The following is a 23,160-nucleotide window of genomic DNA, read 5'->3' as shown; positions in this document are numbered from 1 at the left end:
TCGTGCGATGTTTGAAATTCAAAATGGCCACCGTTCCCGAGGCGAAATTTACCTGAAGAACTGCAATTCAGTCAGACTCGGATCGTGTGAAACAAGTAAAACGATGACGTCAAGCACATCACTGGACATTGACCTCATAATAACGAGGTCTATTCAAGAATACAAAATCAAGGCAGACAGTTTGTCTTTATAAACTAGAGGTTCGAGCCACATTCTTATCAATGGACTCCGGCCGAAAACCTTAACCCTTTGAGCGCCAAAGTCAACTATTGTCGCCTCTATAAAATGTACCCCAGTCAAATTTTTTTCATATTTTTGCCAAAATTTTGATGAAAAACTGTAGCCAATGAAATGTGATGTCCATTTGGTCCAAAAATATAAAAAAATTACAGAAAAGTTCATAAAAATTGGTGAAATGTTGCACTAAATTTTGATGGGAAAAATTAAAGCACTCAAAGGGTTAAACTTACATAAGGACGTCTGATTATCTCCAAATATGCAAGTTGGCTGGCCATGAAAACTGTCATGATTCTGGAAAATATTTGTCTGTAGTCTGTAATTACACTTGGCACGCCCCTGGATTTTCCTTGGGATTAGATGAATAATTAATGAGGCAGGGCGCAAAACCAAACGCAGAACAGCGCCTCTCTAATGAGGATATTCGAGTCTGGAGTCTCTGAAAGTCTAGATTATCTAATCTCAGTACCTGTTCGCGGGTATTAAACTAAGACAGTAATGGCGGATGTCGTAAACGTGCGATTAGCGGATCATTTGTCGTCTGCTCTTTTACGAGTGTGCGAGAATGCAGCGCCTCTCTCCTACATCAACGTCTCTAGTATTTAAGAGAGCTGGAATATTGAAATTCCCTTGTTTATCAATACAATAAACCCTGGAAGTGAAAGAAACTCCATGGATAAGTAAGGATAAGTAAGGATAGTTCATAATGTTGGGCACTGCCATTACTTACCGCCATATCTGGGTCAATTTATTTTCGGGCGAATTCAAGTCTCTTCCGTTGAGACTTGCTCGTCTGAACTTACGAAATCTTGGGTTCTTTGGCGTCATTAACAGCGAAAAAATTACGCGGACGCGGTTTTCACAGTGTTTGCAAGAGGCACGCGCAGGTGCTAGTCGTGCGCCAATTACCAATCAGCCGCACTGCCCCGGTCCCCCAAGCCATTAAGCTCGGCTCCCAATTACAGATGCATGTAATGTGGTCCCTAACCGGGCGGTGAAGTCTGAAAAATTCCACTTTTTAATTTAACCCGTCGGGTTCAGGCGAAAGAAATTGCTAACAGCCTGTCTTTTTCCCTTTGATTAACAGGTAGTGTAATACGCCACCTAGGGGGCACTTCGTGATAAGTATAATAACCTGAGGGCGCTGTGCAGTAATCGAAAAAGGTATGTATCACAAAGACAACAGCTTTCTCTAATCTCAGAGTACAATGATTATACAGAATGTTATTCTCCGCTGTAACTAGAGCCGGATTTTTGTTTTCAATTATTACAATTATTGTGTACTACTCAAATTCGTTTCTTTCTTTCATCCATATTAATGGAACATTTTGCATCAAAAGCACAAATAGGATTCTCCATTTTGATTGGAATTACTCCAGCTTTTTGTATAGATGTCTAGTTCCCTCCTCGTGGCACCGGGATAAAAAATGCCCGACGGGCCTAACACGTCTTTCGTGATGCGACTTGGTTTCTCTGGATGTGTGCTACACGGTTTCCTCATTACGGCACATAATAGCCGTGGCGGGGAAAGATGTGCTCCCGACACCGCAGAGAGCATTACGGGTCCCGCCTCGAGGTGTTATTAGTGGAAAGCCTGGACTTGCTACCAATGGGGGATTTCATAGACAGACATTCTGCATACATGCATTAGTGTGTTCTGTAGAACCCTTCATCACTGAACAAAGTTCCCATAACCGTCATTTTTTTGCCATCCTCGCGTTTACTTCTGAAGGAATTACTGACCGGTTTTCAACTGCAAAATACAAGAAACACAACCCCGTTCAAATTAAAACGAAGTGGAAAGAAAGGATTGAAAATTTATATGATAGATATAAATTAGAAATGAAATAATCTCAACGTATTTTCAACAATAATATATCTGAAAAGCTACGAAGATAAAACTGCATAATTTGCATGTGATTAAAAGTAACCCAAGGTCATGATTGTGTCGATATGTAAATGAGGGTCTGTTAGGTGGCTTCTTGCAATTCGAATGTTTTGGGTGTGAAGAGAGTGGGTTTTTTATCACTCTGTGACGTATTTATCAATTTTTCAAATGATTTACACCCACCCTTCAACTTACCGTGAGATGTTCGTGTCTAAGGTACCACAGCTGGCGTGTGTAAAACTGTAACTTATATTGAAATCAAAGGAGCGTACAGGTATATTGTGCGTTCCAACGACAAGAACCATGGTATGCAAATGTCACAGTGTATATGGGGAGATATTGTGTGTAACATCTCTGCATTGCTTTATTTTGGAGACAGAGATTACGATGCAATTTGCTGTTCAAATCAAGAAAGCTTGTCTTGATTTGGTAAGAGATGCTGACGAATGCGTATGAAAACGTCATCTTCTTTCAAATTTAAGACCTTTCTGGCAAGCGTGGATGACACATTACAGCGTCAAAAACGCGTGTTTTTGTTATCGTTACGATACAAATCCCATTATGGTTTGGGAAATTGAAAGAAATCTAACAATACTTTTATACACGCAAAAGCGTATAGGAACTCAACATTTCAATAAATGAGATCGGGTCCCCGGTTGAGTTATTACGGGACAAGCGAAACTTCGTACCCTGCTAATGGTATATGACTATACACCACAAACCAGGGCAGTTCTAATAATGATGAACCACGCAACACCTAGATAATGATACCCTCACATATGATACCCATATAAACATGATTTAGCTTCAGGCAATCATATCATATGTTCCAAAAAAAAATAAGCCGGTATTTTCTCCGGTTACACATCAACACAAAAATCTAGTTACGTACACCTCAGTGGGCGGTTCCTTGTTAGCTAGTTCTCACTACAGTTTGATAAAGTCTGTTATTCTGCTCGCAATAATGCTTATACAGTAGTTGTGCCCTTAGAAGTATTATTATTCTCGACGGCGGACGTTCATCAAATTATATTTGATAGTTTCCTTTCGGCTTAGCTTCTTCAAAGCTCATCGCAAAGTACTTTGGCGTCTGGTTCTTAATTGTATAATCGACCCCCAATTGCTCCATGCGAAAGTTGTCACGTAAGCGCGTACTCTAGACTATTCCCAAAGGGGGAGATGACGAGTTGATTGTTTGAAATCTTGCTCGATTTTTGGGGGGCCTGGGGAAACTTCGATTATGTCGCCAACAAATTTTAGGAGCAAAGTACTGATTGTGACAGAGAGCGATAACATCGAGGGCCTTCGTCGTCTCATTTCAAGTCAACGCTACACTGAGTACGTATCCGCTGAATTATGGTCGAAATTAAAAGTCGTAGATACAAGTGATTTTGGATCGAACGATAGACTGAACATTTCTAATAAGATGAGAATAAGGTAAATTAAAATGATAGTATGGTGATCAGCTTGAATGGCGGTTTTGATTGTTAAAGAAGTACCGATATACTCAAACATACATACATACATACATACATACATACATACATACATACATACATACATACATACATACATAGAGGAAAAAGAAAGACAGACATACATAGATGAAAAAGAAAGACAGACAGACAGACTAAAGAGGCACTGAGACAGACAGAGACAGACACACAGACACACACATATACATACATACATACATACATACATACATACATACATACATACATACATACATACATACATACATACATACATACATACATACATACATACATACATACATACATACATACATACATACATACATACATACATACACACATACATAGAAGAAAAAGAAAGACAGACAGACTAAAGACATGCACTGAGACAGACACACACACACACATATACAGAAACACAGACAGACAGACATACCATATATACTGTTCATAGCATTGAATGTCATGGTCAAAAGAAACACCAGGATTGAATAGGTGAATACATTAATTGTAACACTCTATAAGTCGTCGCGGCTCATTCAAACACTAGCTAATACTTGACCACTTTGTCTATCTGATTATCTGTTATCGCTTTCAGCGTGTGAAAGTTTATTCACTCTCAACGACAGTATCTGGGGCAGGTGCGTTTCGGCACGCCAGATTAATTGGACAACAACTTGTCGTCTGCTGTCGCGTAACTCGACATTAACGAACACCAGAGCAAAGGCTGGCTTACATTCTAATTAAACTCATGTGTGAGTACATGTGACGGCGTGCTCGGAGGCCTAATCCCCGGTGATGGATTTGAGGAAAAGTCCCCGGATGGCTCGTCTTGGGCGAAGGAAATGAACGGGTATGGGCTTTCGGATCTGTTTGGCCAGTTGTCACAGGTACGCTGACAGGAGCGCGATTGCCCTAATGCGGCGACTGCTTTCCGGGAATGCGAAATGAGCTTCAAAAAAAAAAAAACGGTTTTGCGTTCGATGTTACTACACTCCATTCTCCGACAGAGTGCCTACTCACCTCGAAACATTACGTCGACCACATTCACGGCAGAAAGAAACAGCGTCAGTAAAGCGTGGGCAGGGAATTCTTTGCACTATTCCCCTGATTAGACAATTGTACTGTGAATAATATAAGCTTAAACGTTGAGCAAGATACACCTATAGTAGATACACTGCTGTAAATTGCCACTCTTTTCGTAGGCGTACAGACGAGGTGAATTGACAAAGACATATCGTTGACAAAATTGCATTCGCTCTTCACGGCATTTCGCATATGTCAGTTAAATGATATCGGAGTTTCTAGAGTACGTCGAGAATGTCAGATGTACAAGGCTTGTTAGCATCTGTCGTGAGTTACTTTAACACATTTGTACATGTTCTATGTTACACTCCCGGTTCACCATCTATAAGCGAGCTTCAAGTTGTGCAGGCGCATTTTTAAGGGATTGCAGTCTCGCGCTTTCAAATCTTGGCAGATTTAATGGCGATGAGAGGTCGCGCGCGCATGCGAGAGAGAGAGAGAGAGAGAGAGAGAGAGAGAGAGAGAGAGAGAGAGAGAGAGAGAGAGAGAGAGAGAGAGAGAGAGAGAGAGAGATGGTGGACGGAAAGACGGACGGACGGACAGACAGACAGACACAAAATTTCGCAGGCAGTACCGAAATTTTTTCATCTTTTAATCTGATGAAACCTTTTAGCAGTACTATTACGTCAAATGCGTCATTATCGTCACTTTTTTTCCAAAAACACATCTAGTTAGTATTTGACATCAAAAGCAACATGTATATGATAGCTAAGCATTCGCCAACTTGCCGAAGTTTATTAGGTCGCCATTACACGAGTGCGAAAGCCCCGCTGTTGTTTTCTGGGAAATGAAAAAGGCATATGTCAGACCGGAGAATGTTTGACATCGCTGATTGAGTCGTAAACTTTCCATCCACAGTTTTATAATTTTACGGCCGTCATGGATTATCAGGAGTACTATATGTTGCCATTATTTCTTTCCAAGACATGTGCAGGCTCTCTCTCTGTTTGTCTTTAATACCCTTCACTGCGTCTCGAAAATAATTCTCAATCTCTCAAAGCAAATGGAGCGATGCGTCAATTTTCGCAAATGCGGATATGAAAGGTCCCCAGAATCGACTTTCAATTGTCCAAGCTGTAAATCCCAGAAAGCGGCACACGCTGATCGCCCTTTTCCGTGCATGCCCGGGCAGATGAATGGAGGATATGCGTCCCTGAGTGAGTAATGGATCGGAGTGGTGTGTCGTTCACTGCACTCGCGGCCGGTGAAGTCTGTTTGTTGTGCAAGTACTCTCGCCTCGCCGCAATCAGCTAGCGACGATCCACAGCGTTCGCATGTATTTCGAAGTGGCTCGTGTAACCCGAACAATTTGCGCACTCGTCGGGGAATACACCTAATTGATTGTGAAAGTTAGCTTTCGCGACAGCACTGGAGAAGATTACTCCTTGCTAAGTCTGTCTTCCGCACTTGTAAAGATCTCGATTGCGTGTTTACACGACTCACAAGCGTTTCTCACTTGGAAAATCACCGATGAGAGTTCGCGAGGACTGTAGTGTTGCTGTTAGCAACGGGAAGACACGCGCCCGACGCTGTAAAAGTTTAACACGTCTCAAGAATGTCTGATTAAAGATTGACAGCCTAACGTTTCTAGGTTTTATGCGCTATTTATTTTATATTCCTCATACTGATAGTGAAATAGCTGTAACATTGCTTAGAGAACTTCAAATCCCGACTAACCTTGACTTCGCTCAGACCATGACAACAGCGACAGGTTTGACGTCAAGAATAGACGGAGGGCTGCGGATGCGGTTGGTTGTGGTGTGGGATAAAGATATGAAAAGGATGATGATGATGGTGATGATGGTGATGATGATTATGATGATGATGATGATGATGATGATGGTGATGATGATGGTGATGGCGATGATGGTGATGGCGATGATGGTGATGGCGGCAGTGTTGGTGCTTTTACAGATGGTGTTGACAATCGACGACGACGACGATGATGAAATGACAATGATCTCGGTTTCCATATCGTTAAAATGTTCTTTTTACACATCTGTCTTTCTGGAACAGTTCAGTAGTGTTGAAACATATCGCATTTTGACTTGATGCTCCAATTATCTGTCAAACAGATTTGCAATTACTGTAGTAGCGAATCCTATTGAATGATAGTTACGAAATTAAATAAGGAAGTCGTGATTACATTTCGACGTCCACGTCCGATGAGGTACAGTCATTTCTGAAAGTGCGTTGTTAAACTCTCTCAATTTAGAAAGAGTCGTTCATATCCATTATCACAGCAAGCGTGCAAACGTTTAGGAGAGAGAGAGAGAGAGAGAGAGAGAGAGAGAGAGAGAGAGAGAGAGAGAGAGAGAGAGAGAGAGAGAGAGAGAGAGAGAGAGAGAGGTCATACAGACAGAGACTGAGATAGAGATGACAGATAAATGAAATCGAGACTTTCTAAAATCGCTCCCTCCCCTCTCTCTCTCTCTCTCTCTCTCTCTCTCTCTCTCTCTCTCTCTCTCTCTCTCTCATACTCAATGACGAAACGTCTCCATCTTTGCAACATTTCTCTTCCTCTCTGACCGTGTCCTAGCAACGTGTACCATTTCTCGCTGTTCCTGTTAATGGTCGACTAAATCCGTCAATCTCGCCTGTCAATCATCGTAACGGTATTTCGGGATAGCCAGAATCTGATACAACTCAATCACAAAACTGTAATAAAAGTGATGCTATCTATGCGCCAATAACAGTGTAATCTAAAATGCGTTCAGTGTGTGTATTTCACGCCTCGATGGATTGCTACAATTGGCGTTATCATTTGACCGTATGGCTCTGCTGGCCGCCCCGCTCTTGGCGAATAACGGGCAATATTGCCTCATCGCTCGAACAATGACGTCAAGAGAACTCCGTTAATACGTTGTGCTGTTGGCAAATGCGGGCTTTCAAACGAGTCAACCTGCCAGAATAGTCTCGACAAACACATGAAAAAAAGTCTGCAGTGTGCATCAAGATTAAAGTTGTCTGAAAAACTTGTTTTTCCATTGAAATTCGCCGCCCTTGCGTGAAACTTAGTCACGCAATAAACTGTATGTATATAATCGAATTTCGGCAGCCAATCAATCAGAACGCAAACAAACAAACAACGAACGAACACACGAGCTTGAAGTCTATCAAAATGAAATATCTTAGCAAACTATTAAGCCATGTAAAAATGGAATAATTTCAGACTAGCAAAAGGTCTTTTAATATGTCAGTTTTAGCGCTGATATCAACAACTTTGATATGCCGACGTGTGACCTTTAGCTTAAAGGTTAAGTATTGGCAATTTATAATTTCACAAGATGAGATTTATATCAAAACAAAACAGTCGACTTGGGTGTAATTAGAGTCCCTAATAAACAGTAGCAAGCTCTTTAATTCACATAATCAGTATAATGTGTTTTATGATCACCTATTTCACCTAGACACAAACATTCTGCTCCGTGTGTGGTCCTTAGACTGTTGATGGCCATGTCTGAGGCCAGTGGCTTAACTTTTGATAGTTTTTTTCATCGCTATTGTTATGAATGTCAATTACAAGTTCTTGTTCTTTTCCAAAAAGCGTGTTGAAACATCCACTCTTTAGCTTGCCAACACGATGTCTATACGTCGCATAAAATAACTGTTTTTATTGACATTTTAATTATAGCCCGGACCAGAATTCACCTGTCAACATTAGCAGTGCGGTCTGTAAATTTTATATGCTGTGCTGGCAAACTGAATTCTGCGTATCCCAATATGCTTTTGGGAGGAGAACAAGAACTTTTAATTGACTCGCTAACGTACAAAAACAGTAAAAAGATATTGAATATTTACATCCACTGGTCCTAAAAACTAAACGAATTTAAATATATTGACATTGTGTGGCACTATATTGACTGCAAAAAAATGACATCATGATGCAACTAAATGGGAAAATGATTTTCTCTAAAAGTCGATGTTTTCGAAAGTCGACCAGACAGAAATGCATTGAATAAAAATTGTATTCTCAACTGTATCACATATCGCAGTATATATATTCGATACATTGCTGAGCAAATGGCCGAAGCTAAAATAAGCATTGCACACGTACGGCGATGGCGTTCCCTGATGCCAAACGCACCAGCCTTGCGCAAAAGCCCCTGGGGCTCTGTCTAATCAAATCGTTCGATGACAGTAACGACCGCAAATATGTCACGGTTTCCAACATCCGACACCCTGATGACCGTCGTTGACCGCGCCAGTGAGGAATTGGAACCGCTGTAGCGTTCGCCGCCCGTCGGAACGATCCAGCGGTGCGTATCGACCAAGCTGACCCGTGATATCATTTATTGACGTCTTTTCGCGGCTTTTTGTGATCTGTGGTGACGCGAACTCGCCCAGAGCAGTTAAACCAATCCTCACGCTCAATTTATGACATATTTCATGCATTTTTGTGATAAATATTCCTGATTATGTGCGCTTGATTGAGGATACAAAGTGAACGAGGGTCTAAAGATGAAGCAATATACATATACACTGAGTAAGTTTGTAGGTCTGAAATTCGGTTGATAGGCCAAGACACGATTGGGACGCCCGCGCCGTGACGCGTGGCCACTCAAGCGTTGGTATTCCAAGTTTTCTTTCAGAAATCAATCGATTCGGTATGGAAAAATGAGAAGACGTCAAATGCGATGCGGAAAAGCGCATTTCACGCAGGGGCAGAATCGATTGGTACTTCAGTTTGAAGGTCTGGCAACGATTTACAAATGTAACTGCAATTTATATTCGATGTCGAGAAAATACAAAAACCCCGATATGCCCACAGCAGGATAGCTACAAATACAAAAGCACAATTTAACACCGGGATGCATGTATATGAGCACTGTCTTCTCTACAAAGACATTTATCATGCTTGTAGGTATCTGTTGATGTATTCATGTATGTATGTATGTGTGTGAGTGTGTGTGTGTGTGTGTGTGTGTATATATACATATATATATATATATTATCAACAGGATGTTAGCAGTTGATATATATATGAATATATGTGAATATATATACGTATATATGTACATTTATGTATGTGTGTGAGCTTGTGAGTGTATATATATATATATATATATATATATATATATATGTATCGAAGTATACAGATTTCCTCGTGGGAAATTACAGTGCTCAATGCTAAAGCAGAGTGTTATAAATTTAAACACAAAATTACTTCAAGTAGAAAGTAATGATATCTGTTACTTAAGTTTCATGCATCCTGCAATCATCAGACAGAAGAAGTCTGATGATGGCAGGATGCATGAAACTTGAGTAACAGATATCATTACTTTGTACTTGAAGTAATTTTGCGTTATCACACACACACACACACACATACATATATATATATATATAATATATATATATATATATATATATATATATATATATATATATATATATATATATATATATATATATACACGACTTGCTCATGTTATCCTCAGGGAGCACAGTTCTCGATGTAAAGCAGTTAAAAACCTCAAACACAAGAACTTAGTATTTTTATCCCACTCACTCCAGTTTCAAGCACACAAGTAATCATCACATATTACTGTCAACTCGCGAGCCTATCACAACACAAGTCAGCTCGCGCTGTCATTTGCATCGCAAATCAACCCTTCGTTCGACTCAAGCTGCTGATGACGCACTCACTGAAAGAAACGTGCAAAACAACCCCGTCTCCCCAAGTACTCCAAAAATACTCCCTCCTCTTGTCTAGACAAATCGATGAGCCGGTGAGATGAAGAATTGCCAAGCGCTTCAAAGAAACCCTCCGTTGCGAAATAGAGCACAGAAAATCGATTAGTTGAAATAGCAGACAAGACAAGCTTCATCAATGACCGCCGAGAAAATAACAAAACAAAGCCGAATATTGTAGTTGCCCTTGACATTGACAGTATCCCAGAGAGTCGCGTTCAAGCGCGCAGATGAAATTACATCGGCCTGTTTTTGTAATTTTGGGGAGCATGTTTTTCAGTGCTTTTATAGGAACCCGACTCCTTTGGTTTGTCTTGATAGAAAGAAAGTTTAAGGTCATGATCGTATTCACCGTTCTGATCACGCACAAAGTAACAAAGAGCTCCATCTTAACAAGAAGGTGCATGTAGTGTTTATGTCTCAGTGATGCTTATCGCCGCATTACACCTAGACGTTGAAAGAAAGAGCTTTCGTTGACACAAAGACACGGTTGGAAAGGTCTGCTTAAAAGATTAACTGTGACCGGAACAACCAGACTTGCCAGACGAGGCACCTTTAATTCTTAACTCGCCCCGAGTCCACTCGCCATCGTTCACGAAATAAGCCGTATCTGTGCGCTTGCCACGGTCAAGTGGGCGTGATCGATCGGTTTCCATCTATCTCTTCGACAACGAGAGACCTTGACTATTTCAAAATGTCATTGGTCGAGTTTCAGCAAAACTGTGACATTTTAAGGCCATCCATTACACTATACAGGATCGACGACTGAATTCCTTTCTTTGTCTGTACATCCCGTCAAACCGTGCTCTGCTCGTTTCTTCGTCTCTTGACCCACCGATTCGAAGTACAAAACCTGTAACGTTTAATTCTATGTTTGATAATACACTTTTGATATATCATATTTCATGCTCTGGAGTATTCAGAAATAAGAGTCAACCCTTTGAGCGTGGTAATTTTCTCCCGCCAAAAATTTAGTGCAAAATTTACCAATTTTTATGAATTTTTGTGTAATGTTCTGATAATTTTGGACCAAATGGAGATCACATTTCATTGGCTACAGTTTTTTCTCAAAATTTTGGCAAAAATCTGAGAAAAATTGACCGGTGTTTATTTTATAAAGGTGACAAAAATAGACTTTGGCGCTCAAAGGTTTTAAACCACTAACGCACCGTGTTCGACATACATTGCTGTCGTTTACAGATGAGTAATCGTCGGAACTTGAATTCAGATTTTTTCAACAATACCATTGACGTTACTTAGTGAGTATGCCTTGAACATTTGAACAATAATACGTTTATCATGCCCTAGCGAACAAAAACACAAACATTTTTTACAAGCATCACGGAAGTTATTGAAAATACATATAAACTAACGGATAATGAAGCTTTCACAAAACCCCGCATATCGTTTTCCATCCTTTGTGTCTTTTTATTGCTCCTTCATCTCAGCATTTGTCCAGTATCTATGTCATTGTGTCTCCATTTCTATGTGAGTCCATTTCCCTGAACTTTCTCAAGTAATCTTTCCAAGACGTGCATTCTGTCTGTCTTGTCCATCGGATCCCTGTAAGTCTCAGATCTACAAGCAAGACTTAAAGATCTTTATCATATCGCTGTTTAGCATTCCCACTCAGCAGTGAGTTTCTTGGATAAATTTCTAAGTAAGGTAAACTAACTATTTAACTAACTAATTATCTAACTAACTAACTATCTAACTAACTAACTAACTAACTAACTAACTAACTAACTAACTAACTAACTAATTAATTAAGGAATAATTAATTAATAGTAAATAACCGCCAAGTGATATATTCTTCCAGCTATTGTATCGTCTTTACATGCATTTTCAGGGTTGCCGGGGGGGGGGGGGGGCGGCTGTTGTTGACCCACCATCGTTATCAGGTATTAATTTGCCCTGGTATTATCATCAACACACACTATATTCAGGTAGTATATTTCTCTTAACTAAAAGATTTCCATTTTTGCTCAAACTTTCCCTAGGAAACTCTAAACCATTCGTTTTCACAGTCAAAAAAAATAACTGGGTGTCATTATGCAAATTTCGATGAATAACAAATTACGCATTTTTTTACTATCGTTGGAATTCAACTTGGATATAAATGCCCTCCCAATGATTTCAGATTTTAGCAAAATAACAGTACGGCGAAACTTAAATTTATCCACGTTCTCCACTTGTGTCTACAAAAACAGGCACATTAACAAAGTTATACAAACATTTGAGAATTTATAACTGACATCTGACGCCAAACAACACCTTACATTATATCACTACCTCTTCCTTCAGACTCAAACTGGCATTGCGATCGTCATCACGTCACAGTTCTTGTATACCTCTGCTTTTTGTTTACATATCTATCAGTGTGTCTGTCAGTATGTCTGTCTATCCACGTGTCCATTATGTACTGCCTATGCCCACGAGAAACACAGCCAACAGACTGTGGCCGGTTTATTTATTTTATTTTATTTTATTAATAATGACTTCCACAGCCGAGGCCATTTATGGAAGACTGTTAGTAAAAATACTGTGGCCGGTTTATGCTGCACGTGATATAAACTAACATCAGAATGCCAGGTATTTGTTGTGTATGGATAATCCCAGAATGCAAGACAACTGGTTGTGGAAGACCCTTATTAAGGCAGGCTGTGCCTCGGGGACAGATATTCGGACTATCAAACTTTTTCAATTCTCTTCTGATCTACCACTTGTTGGGGCTCATTTTAAAGCTCTTGGTGAAGCAAAAACTTTCACCGACTTAGTTTTTTGAAAATCCAAAATTTAATTTTCCCTCACAGAAATGGCCGCCATTTTGAATTTCAAATATCGCAAAATATTGGGTAATTAGTTTCGCTAGTTCTAAATTTAATTTATTGCTCTATTAGAAAACTGTACGCGATGACCCCCCGATTTTATAGTGTTGATTTGGTAAGGGAGTGGTTGAAAACTTCATAAAGAAAGTTTGAGCAAAATTTTATGTCTTTCACTTTCGAGGTGTCACTAGGTATCAAAAATGTCCTTCTGATGAACCTTTGAATACAGAAGTATATGTATTAGGCCGGTCTGAAACTAGTCTACGCTAGACATGGCAATTATTCGAATTCGTAGCGGGAATTGTCTAAAGTCTCCACTGATACAAAACTGGCCCATCTAAATCACAATATCACACTCCAAGAAAGAGGAGAAACGGTTTTACATTACACTACTATCTTGCCTTGGGTGCAACAACAGAAAACTCCTGTGTCTTAAAATCTCTTATAATTTATTTCATACCTGGGGCTTTTCAAAAACTCTACGAGTTTAATTTCGTCTGACACTATAGGGACTGGCTTTCTGAAATTAATATAGTAAATATTTTATCGAAGTTTTTTACTTGAGGGCGCTTGGTGTCCAACGAGTTGAGTGATTTGTGATTAGTGGGCCCTAAAGCCCGGTGAATATTTATTCCCATATTACAGCGTACGGATTTTTGAGTTATTGCTCATCAGTGCCGTCATTGAGATGTCCGGGATGTGTCATGCCAAGAACCTGAATATTTCACACCGAGAAATACTGCCAGTTGCCCGTACTCCTGTTAAAACATGTAGAATACTCGACCTCTTAAAAGTATGACAGACGAATACTGACGAATACACGGTGGTACATCAAAGCCCCATTAGCTGTAACTTTTTTATGCATTTTCGAGTTTTCCTGTACCGTTTATAAATCATGGTTTCTTCTTATACTTATACACAGCTTGGTTCCAACTTGTCAAGTCAACCTGCTTTCCAATACTTTTTGGTGTGTGCAGTCAAGTCCAATATCATAGCTGCCTACTGAATATAAGTCCTGACTAGAATACTTATCATTATCGAATTTATTGAAAAACGTGTCGTGTTGACAAGTTCTAATATTTTTATTTATTTAGATATAGTCAAGGCACACTTATAAATGAATAAACATCTTTTACTGTGTAGAGGTAATGAAAAAAATTACGAACAGTAACAACTGTTGTCTTTTCAACATAAATTCTAGAGAACCTCTTTGATCCAACGATTGACTCGCGACAGGTTATTAGCATGGCAAACATTAATATTTGAAACTCTCCGCTAGGGTCACTTAAAGTTCAAACACGTTGTACTATTGTACAGCGTTACCATGGATATAGACATGTCGGGTATTACTGCAGCAACGGGTGTTAATAAGATGTGATGGTTATTCAAGTGTGATTATCCTAGCTTCAATCTATAGTCAGTGATCAGGTGAAGGACATTTTAAGTGCGACTGTAAGGAAACACGGAAATAAGCATCGAGGTTATTGTAAGAATGTCTGTAAGACAGCTTAATAGTACACGTTATTCTTACAGTTTGGCAATTTTGGGGAAATGAGAGAGAGAGAGAGAGAGAGAGAGAGAGAGAGAGAGAGAGAGAGAGAGAGAGAGAGAGAGAGAGAGAGAGAGAGAGAGAGAGAGAGAGAGAGAGAGAGAGACAGACAGACAGACAGACAGACAGACAGACAGACAGACAGACAGACAGACAGACAGGGAGAGGAGCCGGGGGTAAGAGAAAGACAGACAGGGAGAGAGACGGAAACAGAGATAGGCAGGCAAGTAGACACAAAGACATACAGACAGGTATACAGGCAGGCAGACAGATATGAGAGAGAGAAGTGGTACTGTTTTTGAATACGTACATTGAGGTAAAATATTGCTGACGGTCATGAAATATTACCCATTACGTTAATGTCGTTCACAAAGACATGTATAATCGCATTAAATTGAATCTTGCATAACTCTAACCTCTGATCTCCAGCAGACTATATAATCCTTGAAAGCTACTAAGAGCTGGGGAAATGTTCGAAACTTTGCCAAGATCATAACTCTGTTATGACAGTGCCTTCATCACTAAATGCTTCGAGAAGGTATTGATTAAGTACATGAATGAATTTTATCATTTTTCATGTGTCACGGTAGAAAATCCAGTATACGTGATCTCTCGTCTCGATGTACCACCCAGGGATGATGTGTGAAGTCTTGGTCTCAACAGAGTTCATAGTTTTGTCCGTAACGTTTATTAAGAGAGTAATAATACTAGAGGAAATTATTCACTTATTTGACACTGCAGAGTGAACAGTGTTTCGCTGAGGACACATAAGAATGCCTACACCCAGTAAACATTAATTGTTTATGTGTCATATACTGCGGAATCAAGCGTACTTGACACCGGCAAAGAGACAGCAAAGCAACCTTTGGTAATCTCTTTTTAATATTGTACAGCGTGCCAACTAGCGTTTTCCGAGAACTTGTCCCAAATCACGCTTCAGCTTAAAGTGGCAATGACATTTATACTTTGTTGTTGCCGACGAGTAATTGCGCCTGACAGACGATGTTGTGTGTGTAACATGCTATACGCTTCCAAGTAATATAAGCTCAATATATCCTGACAAAGTCCGTGTACGTACGTATATGTATGTATGTATGTATGTATGTATGTATGTATGTATGTATGTATGTATGTATGTATGTATGTATGTATGTATGTATGTATGTATGTATGTATGTATGTATGTATGTATGTATGCATGTGTGTGTATGTATGTGTGTATGTATGTATGTATGTATACAAATTTTTGTGTGTACGTTATATCTATCTATCTATCTATCTATCTATCTATCTATCTATCTATCTACGTCTAAATATCTATCGATAGAGCTTATGTCTTTTAAAATTACAAATGTATATCTACCTAACCATTTTTCTATCTCTGCCATACACATTCGACTGTCTGTCTGTCTGTTTGTCTCTTTGTGTGTCGCTCTCTGTGTCTGTCTCTCTATCTGTCTCTCTGTCTCTCTGTCTCTGTCTCTCTCTGTCTCTGTCTCTCTCTCTCTCGATCGATCGATCGACTGGTAGAAAATCTCAGACTGATAAAAACATGTCTTATGCGATGCAAATTGCTGAAAGAGCTTAGACATGCGGGCTCGAATTCTTGAATTTGTGATATCTAGTCCCACATAGGAGGGAACGCAATATTTATCAGGGTTTCTCACTCCAAGAAGTGGAGAAATCTACTGACAAGAAACCGATACGAAACGAACGACAATGTTAACTGATGGCGGAAGTTTGTTAAATGCACTTTTAAAGAACAAATCTTTGATCACTAAGGTGACCAGATGGTGTTGTCCCTAAATGACTCCTAATTGGTGAAGAGCCTTGTAGTTCAAGGCTCTGTCGTACGCAAAGATAGGAGCGCTATTTTAATATCATTGCAGAACGCTCGCGTTTTATTATACTAATGGTCTCTACATCGTCCCTTCACCAGCCTTCTCATCGATCCTAGCCATGGGTTTAACCTTTGACCCGGCAATGGCGTCCAATGAGTCTCAGGATCACCTACTTCTGAGCGCCAAGGGTGCTTTACAAAATCTCGCGTGCGCGTCAAGACAGCGGCGTGGCCATCAGTGCGCAACTACGCTACTTTCAGGCTGCTTTACACCGCCAGCTCTTCTGTTGTGCGCCAGGTCAAAGTTCAATATATTTTACCACGAGTTAATTGAAAGACCAGGCCAGATGGCGATTGACATAGACAGAAAAATACCCGAGTTTGCAGAACGGCCGGGCGCGTAATTAGAAAAAAGATAAAATATTCAGTTACTGATTGTGCGTGACTTATCAAGAACTGTAATAGACAGTGACGACATTGATATCTAAACAGTAAAATAATCAACTAACTTGAACGATAGGTCACGATAGGTGCTACAGCCAGGTACTGACGTCAAGATATCTTGCAATATCGTCTTTTCTTTGCTTTCTACAGACTGAACAGAATGACATTACAACTCCATTTTTGTTGGCTTTGATAGGCAAGTCAAACAGATTTAGTTTCATTTTAAACTGCCCCCCATTTGCAAAATATTCAAATAATACCCGAAAGGAAGAAAATCAAATCAAAGGAGATGGAAACCAGTATCATGCGTCTCAACGAATGACAATTATATTGTTTCCGTTAGGATCCCAATGCGAATATACATCATATCCGGTTTTTGCACAAATCCGCATGGCGGCCATATTTGAGCGGGGCGCCTTTGTGTATTCAATTTACCGATTGACGGTTTGGAAGGTGATAAGCGAAGCACATAAGATGTTAACAGATGAGAAATACATCTAAAAATAGCAATAGGAGAGCTCAAAACCTGAAAATCTGTATTTAAAGAAACATTACGTTTGTATCTAAACGTTCAGAATTGTTCGTTTTGATTTTACAAAGTCCCTGCAATAGGCGTTTGCTTCTGATTCAAACCTACAAATAGGATGCAAGGAAAACATTTTGTATCAAACACGATGGGAACTAATTCCGGATATTTGGATAGTGAAGTAATGTCGGTTGAATCTGCAAATTTAACCTCATCTGCTTTTCTTTTTTTTTATGTTATACACTTGTTTTTATGAGTAATTTGTAATGTTGCAACATTCAGCTATAGGGCACCTAACACTTTTGAGAAATTTGAAAAGTATGCAGATCCAGTCCTCCCAAATTACTTCCAATCGCGTTTAACGAAAACTACTTCTGTGGGCGCTGAATAAGGACTGTTAAGTTCCATGTGCGCACGAAACAAAGGCACAGACACGCAAATGTACTCTTTTAATAACTTTCATGAAATCCTTCGGCAGGAAAGTGACAGTTATGTTTTGAACTCAAAACGCGAAAAGAAAATAATTCATCCAGTTCCCTCGTTTATTTTCTTTGTCTATCAAAATAATGCACAGACTAATCAATGCTGTCGTTTTGAGTAAATCAGAATATTCTGAACGGATTGAGCAAATATCGATTTATGGTGTGTATTTCAAACCATTTATATGCCACTCTTTAAGCTTGTTGGATTTTGTTAAATGGACAGTAGCTATATTGAAGTCATTATTCATCGTTATTGTCAAATTAAACAAGTCCATATTCTCTCTCTTCTTCATTAAGTATATCGATACAAAATATTATCCTTGCCAACATAATACACTGTGTGGTGATGTTAAGACTGAATTTTAATCCGGTAGCTGTAACTTCTGATGATTTTGTCACTATATTTGCCTTTAATGTTTCTTGTGTTGCACCCCGAAAGCATGCTGAAATACACAGTATTCAGCTTGTCAACTCAGCCTGTACACGTGTAGACTGCAGTAACACGATTGGAACTAATTTTGGAGAATTGGATCTTCATATTGTTCAAATTTCTCAAAAGTGTTAGGTGCCCTATAGCTGAATGTTGCAATATTACAGTTTACACATTAAAACAAGTGTATAACTTAAAAAGAAAAGCAGATGAGCTTACATCTGCAGATTAAAGAGACACAACTTCACTTTCCAATTATCCAAAATTAGTTCCAATCGTGTTCAGTGCTATTGTTGACGAGTGAATTTTAGGTCCGGACTAGAATTCAAATGAGAATAACAACAGTGCGTTTTACACGTATAGATGCTGTGTTGAAAAGCCAGATAGTTGGTGTTTCAACATGCCTTGAGTAGTAAGACCTTGACATTGGCAAACATAACAAAAGCAAAAGATAATAATAACTCGACAAATATTTTGAAATGTAAACAAGAATCAAAACAAAATTACATAATAACAAAATACTCTAATAGAAATTGAACGTTACAACAGTTGCGCTTCCAGTACACCTGTAAAATGCGTAAACGCCTGATCGCCTGGCTTTGCTTCATGATTGCTCTATTACAGCTAAGCCATTCGATGTGTCGGTTCGCTTTTTAGAGAAATACCTACTTTTAATTTCTGCATTCCAATGCGACTCTGTTCCTCTGTTTATCCTCCGAAAGGTCAAAAGCCCACCAGGTTATTATCGCCATCCAATCTCCCGTTCAAAATTCTCTGTTGGCAGTTCTGAACATATAAGAGTGCCGCATTCCGTGACCCTTCTCAATTTGTGGCTCTGATCTCGTCAAGAGCGCATAAGTGGTGGCCCTAAGAACTACGCCGCTGCTTGGTCCCGAGGGGTTTGTGTCGATTTGACGAGGGTCGAAGGTGCCACAGATCAAAAGCTTTGAATTAATAGGCCAAGCCTCCAAACAGAAGGTCTCACATCTATTGGCTAATGTCAACACTGCTTCAGACGTTTGTCTCTAGACTCTTAAAGGAAAGGGAGAGGCGAAAAAGGACAGAAAAGGAGAAAGAGGATGAGACAGACAGACAGACAGACAGAGAGACAGATCTAGACATACTGATAAATTGACAGAAAGTGGGAGAGAGAACACGGGAAGAGAGGGGAGGAGGGAAAGTGAGAAAGAGAGGGATGGGGAGAAATAGAATTCTATGGTAAAACTGAAAGAGAAAGAAGGAAATATAGACGGAGAGAGAGAGAGAGAGAGAGAGAGAGAGAGAGAGAGAGAGAGAGAATGCACTTGAAATTATTGATCGGACGATAAGTTCAATATTACTGTTAGTCACGATTTATTTATGAGTCGTTAATTAAAACACTTCATAAAGCAGAATCTAACCAATGTTATTCTTGTTTGAAGTTTTTCCAAGGAGGAATATGGCGCATTACTTGTATTTCATTTATATCTCTCCGGGGACGCACCGCACTGCCCAAGTTGCATTTTAATATCGATCGACAGTAATATTAACCCTGTGCGTCAGGTATTAATGTACACTCGATTTAAGGGTGGCATTGGAACGCTCTTGTCTCACTGTCTGGATGCAAGATGCTGATGAGAACCGTACTCGCATCTGTACACGCTACATGAAGAAATTATTGTTTTAATCCCAACCAGGTATTGCACTCCTAGAAAATATAAGATCGCCGGCGTTGATTATTTATTATGCTTGAAAAAGTACGATCTTCAATATTGTTTAGGATGTAAGAAAGTAGACATGAATTTTAAGTAGAAAAGTTGCTTACAAAGTTTAAGTTTTTTCTTTCATTCTGAACTCCTTTAAACATACTTATAGGTCAGAAAATAAGTCTCTAACCTTCTTTAATAAACCGGTCCCATAATCATTACTCTGTCCCGGGGTGATTTCGGGATCTAAGAGAGATCACAATAAAAGACAGGAACTCCGACCTGGCTTGATTTAAAGTCACGACTCGCCCATAAAGTAAGATTTAATGTCGTGGGTAGCAGCGTGGTTATTTATTTATCGAGCCATTTTGCGTCGAAGACATTACACTGGATCCAATTTGCTGGACGGGGGTTTGGATAATTCGCTCAATGATGAAGATTGAGTGGCCGCTGCCGTCGCCGCTGATTGGTTTGATTGATCGGGGCAGCCTGACGGCTTCGAGTAATGCACCCTTGATTTTAACATCTGCAAATATGACAAAGATTTCGACCGATGCCTCGTTCAGTTCGTGACAACTCAACGAGCGGTTATTTTCCGAAATGTCCGGGTTAATAGTCTATTTGTGCGGCGGTCATCAAGCCTGTAAGTGCATGTGTTTTTTTTCGCAAGTCCTACAAAGCTTCAAATCCATGTTACACTCGTTAAGGTCATTGAACTGAGTTAAACTTGTACAATCGGGGTTTTCTTGCCCAAAGTTGAGTCACACGGGTAACATGGAAAATCAAATTGAGGGGCATAAGATTATTATGTCAATGAGGTCATTAAAAGACTAAGCTAAAATAAAAGAAATCACGCCCATATAAATTGCATAGTGTGTTTTGGACAAGTCATCGAGTTAGCAGGTGATGCCATTTACGTCGTTAACCCTTTGAGCGCCAAAGTAAAATTTCTGTCGCCTCTATGAAATATACCCTTGTCAAATTCTTTTGAGATTTCTGCAAGAATTTTTATAAAAAATTGTAGCCAATGTAATGTGATGTCCATTTGGTCCAAAATTATCAAAAACTTGCAGAAAAATTCATATTAATTGGGAAAATTTGAACTAAAATTTTGGTGGGAAAAAATTACAGCTCTGTAAGGGTTAAGTCTGATAGCGAGGGATTGGGTTTTATCTATGGTGAGGGAAGAAAGCTGTGATCAACATTTTGCTTTCAAACTGCATTAATCTGCACCATTCTTGGTCTAAATTCATTTTTGTCAACAAATTTGATTGTTTAAAAGGACTCCGAGATTACAGTAATTGAGAACTTGACGTGGATTCTTGCTGTCAAATCGCGGTTATTTGACTCTTGATGACCCGGATGTAAGGTCAATTTGCTGTCACTACCAACTGGACACTGCTGCTGAGCTGACGGTGTGTACCCCTGACAAGGCTAATAGCAGCAGAGTAGTTGCATTTGACACTTGGAGAACGGCACTGGTGTTCTAAGAGATGAACTTATCACGTGATCTACCCGCCTGCTTTGTTTATGACAAAAGTACAAATAAAACACTGTTATCTTTCTTGAAGTTGCTGATCACCAGAAGGAGACTGGCGAATGTTCAGCACTTTTAACACGTGTCTGACCAGTAGCAATGTCCCGTTTGGAGAGATTCACGTGAAAGTAAACGGGTCAAACTTGACATTCTTATCACGTCTGGAGTGTGTTGCACAGAAATGAAACCTCAGTTGGGCAAACATTAGCTAAGAAAGAAAGTATTGCCTGTAAAAAAAATTCTGCGCGATATTCGCTTGTGATAACACAAAATTCAGTATGCGAAGTTTTTCGCTGACAGGGATCAAACACAAATTCACATTTACCATAAATCCAAGCTTTACAACCGCTCTACCACTTCTCTCAAATGAAGGCCGGTCACGGTATATAATTCAGTCTTTATCAAGTTCAGTTATCATGCCATGAACTTCTAGTATCGTGTATCAATATCATACACACCCATAAAAAATGAAACTCGCCAGCTACCCTTAATGGAAGTTGCGGGTGATTAAGATATAGAGTTCATTTCCTTTGAGGGGGAAGCTTTTGGTTTTAGACGAGCTTTCTAAAATTGATATGCTGGAGATATTATCAAGAAAACATTTTCATTACAGCGTTGTCGTCGATTTGTGTCAAATAGATTTACTGCCGTCGGCCAGGAAGTTTTTGACGTGGCGGCGTGTACAGCTAGTGTCTAGAACGGACTCAATTTGGGTAGGAAAAAATGATTTAGTCTTAACTGGTCATAAATTTCGAGCGCTAAGTGGGAATAGCTAGCATTTTTGATTTTGCGTATATGAGAATTCATAGAGCGTTTGTAATGGAATGCTAGAGCATGCTTTGAGATAACTGGGTAAGTATTTTTTCATGAAACGCAATACCGTCACGCACGCAACAATGGCTCATTAATACATGTTGCTGTACGCTGATATATGCACCATAGACATGAAACCATACAAGCGATAAAATTATATCGCGTATGCCATAATATCGTTGATATTACGTTATTATTTTTTTTGCTCCTGGCGTTCGCGACGCACAGCCAACTGTCTCGACAACGTCTGTGTCTGACTCACGTAAAGCGGGAATCAAAATATGTCACCCCGAGCGAGTCGATGTTTTGACTTCAAATCCGCTTGAGAGCGATAAAGTAGCACGTCATACAAACACAGTAAGTGTTGACGAGCTGACTACATTGGACGAGTGGAGGAGTTTAAGAGAAGCGGACAAGAAAATGCTGATTGCACAAAGAAGAAAAATCCGGCCGAATCAAAGATATGATTATTTCTCTCCCTGGAGTAAACACAATACTATCCACTCCTGTTAGCTTTGAATATAAATGTCACAAGCTCTCTCTCTCTCTGCCGCATTTCTAATTTACACCTATTCAGGGAGACGATACTTAAAACACTTGAACGAGGATACACCAAGCAATAATAAAACCAAGCTAGTTCGAC

At 39.6% G+C, this 23,160-nt stretch overlaps 1 protein-coding gene across 1 annotated transcript in view; it reads left to right on the top strand.

Moving 5' to 3' along the window:
• The first annotated feature begins 1,323 nt into the window (after positions 1–1,323).
• Positions 1,324–23,160, top strand: part of LOC139123660 (growth hormone secretagogue receptor type 1-like) — a 191,353-nt gene continuing 169,516 nt past the window's right edge. The window contains exon 1 of the mRNA XM_070689834.1: positions 1,324–1,401. The gene's annotated coding sequence lies outside the window, so the exon portion shown is untranslated. The remainder of the gene's footprint in view (positions 1,402–23,160) is intronic.

This window comes from Ptychodera flava (genome assembly GCF_041260155.1).
Source record: "Ptychodera flava strain L36383 chromosome 23 unlocalized genomic scaffold, AS_Pfla_20210202 Scaffold_23__1_contigs__length_28996876_pilon, whole genome shotgun sequence".
Taxonomy (NCBI): Eukaryota; Metazoa; Hemichordata; class Enteropneusta; family Ptychoderidae; genus Ptychodera; species Ptychodera flava.
This window is presented reverse-complemented; position numbering and strand designations above follow the sequence as displayed.